Source organism: Silene latifolia, chromosome X, assembly GCF_048544455.1.
Source record: "Silene latifolia isolate original U9 population chromosome X, ASM4854445v1, whole genome shotgun sequence".
In the NCBI taxonomy this organism is placed as follows: Eukaryota; Viridiplantae; Streptophyta; class Magnoliopsida; order Caryophyllales; family Caryophyllaceae; genus Silene; species Silene latifolia.
Window position 1 is genome coordinate 92,786,387 of NC_133537.1, and position 8,421 is coordinate 92,794,807.

The 8,421-nt window shown below is 37.1% G+C and overlaps 1 non-coding gene across 1 annotated transcript; it reads left to right on the forward strand.

Annotated features, from left to right (window-relative positions):
* Positions 1–690: 690 nt before the first annotated feature.
* LOC141625049 (small nucleolar RNA R71) lies at positions 691–797 on the forward strand. The gene has a single exon (XR_012534848.1). It is a non-coding gene; the product is annotated as a small nucleolar RNA R71 (small nucleolar RNA).
* Positions 798–8,421: the final 7,624 nt, after the last annotated feature.

An 8,421-nucleotide genomic window follows, 5' to 3' on the forward strand; every position in this document is an offset into this window, starting at 1 on the left:
TGTTGATGGTAGTGTCTTTGGCTTGGCTATCCCTTTGCATCTGAGCAAAGAAATCTTGTTGGCTCTTTTGCATTAGGAGGACCGCTTTTTGAACATCGAAAGCTCGGTCACTTGGTTGATTGTAGTATGGTATTTGATTAGGATTTCTCATCGGAGGTGGTGTGTATGTGGGTTGAGGGATTTGGACATTTTGGCTCTTGTATGAGAGGTTTGGGTGGAATTTGGTATTCTCATTGTAGTACTTTGAATAAGGGGTGCCATTTTTGTATGCTTGGAAAGCATTCACTTGTTCCCCTACATTCGTGTTGATCATGTCCCAATGTTCCACAACTCTCACACACTCTGTTTGGGATTGAAGATGTTGCCATCATGGCATTGACATGTTGTTTGGATGATTAAGAGGCTTAATCAAGCTTGGCAATGGCTTTCTCAAACTTCAAGTTTATGGTGTCAATATGAGCACTTAGTTGGGCACCAAATTGTGTGATGGAGTCCACTTCATGCTTCCCTCCCCTAGTAGCTTTTCTTGGCCTACTATATTGAGAGTTATGAACCGCCATTTCTTCGATCTTAGCCCATGTTTGGTTGTCATCAACCTCGGTGAATCTTCCCTTAGAACCCATGTTGAGCACATTTCTCAAATCTTCATATAAGTCATTCCAAAATTATTGAACAAGGAGCCATTCACTTAGTCCATGATGAGGACAAGAGCGACATGTATCCTTGAATCTCTCCCAAGCCTCATATAGAGACTCTTCATCTCTTTGCTTGAACCCGGTGATTTAGGCTCTCAACATGTTAGTCTTCTCCGGAGGATATAACTTCTTGTAGAAGGCAAGCGCTAACTTTTTCCATGAATCAATTCCAAGGGTAGCCTTGTCTAGGCTCTTTAACAATTGCTTTGCGGCTCCGATCAAGGAAAAAGGAAACAACACCCATCAAATTTGGTATTGAGTCACCCAGGTTTGAGAAATTGCATCACAATAGTCACAAAAAGTCCCCATATGTAGATGAGGATCTTCACTAGGCATCCCCCCAAATTGACTTGTCTCAACTAATTGTATGAATGCGGATTTGGCAATGAAATTACCGGTTAGATGTGGTGGTGTAGGAGTACCATTGGGTAGGTTCTTCTCGGTTGGTACGGAATGAGATGAAAATTTAGGCATTGTGGGTTGATGTTGTGGTTGGTTTTGAATTGGGTTCTTCTATCCTTCTCTTGCAAAAGGGTCGGTAAACTCAATACTATCTTATTGGACAACACCAATGTCCACAAGTTCTCTAATACCCAAACTTGTTAAAGTCCCTCTAACGTTTCTTCTAATGTTGGTCAAGGTTCTTTCAATCTCAGGATCAATAGGCAAAAGTCTACCTTGTGATCTCCTAGACATGCAAAAAGCAAACAACTAGAAAACAATAAAAACTACCTTGAGGAGTTTGACTTCCCCAAGGTTAAGAAAGACACAACTAAAAACAACGAATGATAACAATTCAATTGAACACCGTCCCCGGCAACGGCACCATTTTTTATACGATTTAAGGCTTTGTCGTCTAAGCTAACCAATCAAAACAATATTTATAAGCTTAACTAACTACTCTTAGTAGAGTGGCAAGTAAAGGTCGGATACCAAAGGACGGGTATTGAATCAAGTTATCGGTTGTAGAGAGCTATGTCTTAGGGTGTCACAAATTGGGTTGAGATTGAGGGTTGTAAACTAAACTACTTAACAATGAAATGTACAGAAATGAAAGCAAAATAAACAAATACAGTTTGTACGCAATTGATTAAGGCACTAGGGTATCATGGGTTTATAGGGGATTCATGGTGGTGATCATACAAACATGTTTACATAGATGCAAGCAAATGATTGTTGTAGTGGAATCGAGTTAGTTTATGTCTTACAATTCCTAGGAAGATTTGGGTCCCAGAGCCGAGTCGGTCAAGACTGTACAACACCTACAAGTCGACTTAGTATCTTCCTATTCAACTATATGCATGGTCTAACAAGCCTTGAGTTAGTTTATATCTTACAAGTCTTGTTGAATGGATAAGAGATTTATGCAAGGTTGTCAATCAAGCAATTCATTAAGCACAATATGTGCATAAGTTGAAACTACAACAAGCAAGCATTCTTTATGAAAACATATTAGATTAAGTATGGATATACCCCCTTGTTTTAATTCCCCTAATCCCCCATTAACCCTAGCTAGAAGACTACTCACTCATGGTCATGGTAAACATGCTAATAGGGGTGTCAATCATATTAACAAGGTTAAACATGGTGAATGAGTAAAGCAATAATTAATTAAGCAAAGGGTAAAAGAGATTATACCAACTTAAGGATGATCCAAATAAAATGCAAAGAATAATAGAAGAACACTTGATGAATGATGAAGAGTTGTCAAGTCTTCAATAAACCCCAAATAGTCTTCAAATTACCCAACTAAATCTAAGAACACTTGGACGATTAAAGAGAAATTAAGATTTGATTAATATTGAATTGAGTAAATAAAACTTGATTATTATTATCCAAACTTGATTAAAACTTAATTAGAACTTGATGATCAATTCCCTAACACAATGGGGTATTTATACTAAGTACAAGAATTAGGGTAACTAAGGGCTTAAATGACGATTAAGTCCCAAAGAAGAAGATTAGTGCCTTGTAAGTCCCATAAGGAGCCGCCCGACTTGTCCTTGAAGTATGCTCGAGCTGCCTAGGGATCTGCTCGACTTGACCACATGACACCCGGATTGTGGCTTGGGACGCTCGTCCTAAGCTCGGGACGCCCGGATCCTTGATCAACTTTTCTTCTTCTTCTTTTGACTGCCTAAGGTACCGTGGGGATCGTTGAGGGGTCCTGGGGGTCTTCATCATTGCCCATTCTACTTGATTTATTCACTTAGGCCTTTAGTATTGGTCTCCTCTTTGATTCTTGGTCATTAGATGCACTCCATTTAGCTCCACTTTGCTCCATAAGTACAAGGCTAGCAATCCTCTCATACCAAGGACACAAAATCTCAAAGAATATGCAAAATAGGGAACCAAAGATAAGAAACGACCCTAATAAGCACTAGATAGCATAGGAACGAGGCTAGTTCGGGGACTAAATGTGCACAAATATGAGTAACATCAATTAAACAAGCTCAAAATCAATTTTCAACCACCATACTGCCATCACATAGACCACACGCCTATTACCTTCATCCGTCTCAAAATTTCTCACCTTTTTGTTCTTATCCTGCAAATAAAATTAGCATCTTTCGCAGCTTCAAGACACAATTAGACTCTTAAGGTAAAGCACCCAAGCTAACTACCCTTTTCACTCTTTAACCTTCCTCGAGGTGACCGGCTTAAAACTAAAAAGGGCCAAATCAAGGACGTCTTCCTAACCTAGAAAATGGGCTCCTAAACAGTTTTTACTCCGGGCTCATTTTATTAGACTCATCCTAAGTTCATTAAATTCATTTGTTTAGGCCTTAGGAACGTTCGCTCTGATACCACTTTGTAACACCCCCATTTATTTAAGAGCCTTTAGCAAGACATTCTCAAGTAAATAAAGGTGTTACCATTTCAGTTGCCTAAGGTAGTAAGTATAAAGACAAACAATTACCAAAGTACTTTAAGACGATATATTATTAAAGTGCCTCAAAAGACTTTATTACAAAATATCCAACGAGATAAATAAACATTATGAAATTCTTTTAACAACTGCAGCGGAAATAAAATAAATAGTGTTTGAATATTAACTAAGGCGATCTCAAGACTCAAGTGATCTCGTCCCAAGCTCCCCTTTAAGCATCTAGCACTTCACCCAAGCTAACCTGAAATTAGTCTACTCCCCATTATGGTTCATCAGAGGTGTTCACGAATACACTGTCAACCACGAGGTTAAGTAGGATTACCAAACAACAATAATGATAATAGAATAATAATAATACGACAGCCTGCAAATAAAATTAATGATCCAAACCAAGACCGTCACACACACGCACGGCTCAACCGTGAAACCCATTACACGCACCAACCGATCACGCCACATACGACATAACATGGTGTACCGCTCAGGTCCACGGCCACTCCAACACCACCGTTCCTGGCCAACCATAATACGTACAGGACCACGGCACTTGCACATCCCCGTGCCTGACCGACCAATTAATCTCAATAGCAATGCCAATCTCTTTCACAAAACTAAGCAACAACAGAGAACCAACCAACAAGATAATAATATGATCATAAGACAATAATGATATCAATATGCTCAAGACAACAATTACGACGATATGCTCAGGACAACAATTGCAACAATAATCCATCTTTCAACAATTCTCTAATTACCAATATAGTATAGTTGAGCAGTTAACCTACCTTTTAGCAAATCTTCACAAGCAATTAAACAATAAAAAAGCTTCCTCCACAAATTCACCACCTAAGTAATCATTAATTTACATATAATTATTAACTAATCTTATTAATGAATTTAAGATGTAAATTACCCAAAACAATCCCACAAAATGACACAAACACACCCCCAATCACACGGCAAACCGAGGATGGTCAACCCGCCGGTCAAATAGCCACGGCCTGGTCAACGGCCCTCACGGTCAACGACCAATTTTGGTCTTTAGTCAATACGTAAACAATTGATATTAGGTGATTTGATAACTTACCACAATTAATTATCGCAAGGTGAAAACTCCGTCTTAAAGTTGTCTCACAAAGCTCTCCTCACAATTGTATTTGAGTTTTTGAAGAAGAATAATTATGATTGTGAGGTATAGGGTTGGTATTTATATAAATTGGTAGGAGAAGTAGGAAGGTTCTAGGAAAGTCCTTTTTAATATTAAAATAATGAAAATATCTTAGAGCATAGGTAACACCCAAACTAAATATTACCTTCCCTCAAACTCCTCCAACTCGTCACCCTCACACGGTCTAAACCGTGTTAGCTCACGGTCCAACCCGGTCCGTCTTATTTATTTTATTTTGTTTTATTTTGCTTCTTTTCTTTTACGACAACAACTTATTATTTATTATTTATTCGCTTATAGATATTAATTATTAATTATTATTTAAAATACGGAGTATTATAGTGGGATCCCGGGATGTTGACCCCGGTTGATTGAAGCCTCCTTGATGAAGAGGTTTGGTGGAGTTACTTAAGAACCACCGTAATGTATATATTCTCCTTCTCTTTAATTATGTTTTTACCACATTTTGCATTTAGTGACATGATCCGAATAGGAGTTAATCTAAATTAGCTCTCTTTGCATTCATGTAGTGTAGTTTGCATTGTACTTTCAGTTTAGCATATAGGATAGTTCATGCATTACATTCTTTAACCAAAAACCACTAAATAATTGAAAAAAAAAAAAAAAAACTTCAAAAACATGTATTCCATTTCCGAATTTCCTCCACACATTTATTTCCATTGGAAATTATGTAAATAAATAAGTGTGGGGAGGAAATTAGATCATTTCAAAATACAAAAACATGTTATTTATTTTAAATATTAAAAAAAAACCAAAAATATGTTATTTTATTTCAAAATTTGGCTCTTAACCACACTTTATCCGTCATTGGATATTGTAAATATCAAGTATAGGGAGGACCCCCCCCCCCCCACACACACACACACACACACAAAAAAAAAAAAAAGAAAAACATGTTATTTCAATTTTAAGAAAATTACAAAAATTACAAAAACAAGATTTTAATTTTAAGAAAATTTTTAAAAAAAAAAAAATACAAAAACATTTCTTTTATTTTTTTTCTATTTATTCCCTACATTTTGTTCCATCGAGGACGATGTAAATTTTAAGTGTGGGGAGGAAAATATCCATCTTGTGTATATTTGCTTATATTTGTATATATTTACTTGTTTATTTGAAAAATTACAAAAAATGCCTAAAAATTGAAAAATTGAAAATATTGAAAAATTATTGCATTGTTTACATTATATATATTGCATTTGTCCTAACCTTTTTTATAGACAACACGTGCGAGCATCGGAGAAGACACTTGGTAAAATTCTTCCAATTCTTTCTCCTTTATCCTTCCTTTTCTTTTTGTATATATAAGCATGGAGGAAGACGGGATATGTGATGTGGGTGTTTCCTTTGGGAACCGTTTTGGATATGCGTGTGTTGTTGGTGTGTTGTTAGGACTAGAACTTGTATGCATTTAGATTAGGCATATATATATGTGTTCAATTTTGCATTCACATAGCTTGTTCATATGTTTAGTGCATTTCATACACGTTGCATCTTGTTTGTAAATAGTTGCCTAGAGGGTCTAAATGTGGAGGGCATATGTCGTCAATGATGATAATTGTTTTGCCCGTGTCATTTCCCTCTTGATAGCTCGTGCCACTTGATGACACATGGTTAGGATTTTTGCTTGCAAAAACCCGGAAATCTAGCTTAACAACCAAGTTGCAACCATCATGTAAGACCGTGTTAGACCCGAGACTTGACCTAGGACCGACATAGCTACTCAAATGTGAGGATAGAGCCTTCATATGGCTGGTCCATTTAACCGGTCCCGTTAGATATTTGTGAGTAGTCTCCTTACGTGGTGTGTCATGTCAAGACGCATAAGTATGGCGCTCGTTCCTTGATTCCGTAGAAGTGTTGATGTGCATATTGAGACAATTTTGTTCAATAAAGTAGCCTCACTTTAGCCAAATAAGCCTATTTTATACCCTCTAATCAATTTTCCTTTTTGTCATCCCATTTTGAGCTTAGACTTATCATTTCTATTGCCAACAAAACAACTATATCCCATAAACGTGTCACCTTTATTGAGTAGTTCGTCGTTGTAGTGCTTTTGTGGAAGTATATTTGGGTTGGAATTTTGACGTTCCTTGGAGCGGATAATATTTGGAATCACATGAATGTGACGGTGTTTCGATTTTGGCTACATTTGTTTGAATAAGAAGGTTACAAGTATGGAAAAATAAAACAAAGAAAAGCAAATAGAAAAGAGAAAAATGAAATGAAAAACAAAAAGAAAAGAATGTTGTGCTTGTATCTAATAATGGCTTGACGAATTTGCAATTGAATCTTGTTTTGAAAAGAATGAAATGAATTTTTGGAAATGGCAACCTTTGCCAAATTTTGTGGAAGGATTCTCTTGCGTTGGGTAAGGTTCAGTGAATTGGTTAGATGTGGCGACTACTTGACCTCTAGCCCCACATGTCCTAAAACAGTTCTTGCACCAACCCTTTTTCACCTAACCCAAGCCCCGTTACAACCCGATTATTTCTCTTGTATGTGCACTATTTTGACACTTCTCTTGCGGATATTGGATGGAGTAACATATTAGATTGCGGGCATGCTTTGCAAGTCGAGTTAGGAGAGTGATTTTGGTTACTTTTTGCCTCACAAATCGCCCCGCTCTTTCATTGAGTGACTAGTGAAACCCGTGAGATTCGATGCTTGGGTCTCCTTTTGGTCAAGGGCTTGATATAGAGTCGAATCTTGTGTGTGTCGTGTCAATCTTGGGAGTATAGCTATGTACTTCCCCTTTCCCCGCCTAGAATTCTTTTCTTAGGCATTCCGTGTTGTCAATGTTGGTTGCTTGAGCTAGAATTAGGGGCTTGACACCCTAGCAAGACCTTGAGATGACATCCTCTACTAATGACCTCTTTAATTCACTTCTCTTACACCCCGCTTAGATGAGGAAAGCGGGTGACTTTTTGTGATGCATCTTATATGTTGATTCGTGCTTAAATATTGGATGTGTCAAAAATTTTCCGCAAGCCCCCCACTTGCCTTGCATGGGAGCACATACCTCATTGTGTTTCGTTGTGAGTTGAAGGGACGGAGAAGGCCTATTAATTACCTATCATCGGATATTACTAGTTTAGATGGTCCTTTTATATTACGGGTCTTAGTTTATTTAATGAGCTTACTCGAGGACGAGTAAAGTTTAAGTGCGTGGATGTTTGATGAGTAGTATTTTAGTCATATTTTACCCCGCATTTATACCTTATTCCGACTAGATTTTGCGTGCTTAATTGATTAAAAAGCTCATTTAAGTTACTAGTTTATAATAATTATTAGTCTTATTAGTTATATTTAATAATTAGTCATATTTTTATATAATATTAGTACTATTATTATTTTATTAATAATATGTGTAGGTGAGACGGAAGAGCAAGATGGAAATTTAGGTGAGTCGGAACTGTGACACCCCCTTACTCCAAGTGCCTTACCAGGACCACTCAGGTATAATGATGTCACCATCTCGGTTTCCCGAGGCAATGATAATCAAAAGATAATCAAGAAACAACATTTAAATAGTATAAAGTTTAGTGAATACAATCCAAAACCAACTGATAAAATACAGTTACATGTTCTTAACCCAAATGTCTAACAGCTAAACAAAATGTCTGACAACTACTCAAACTACA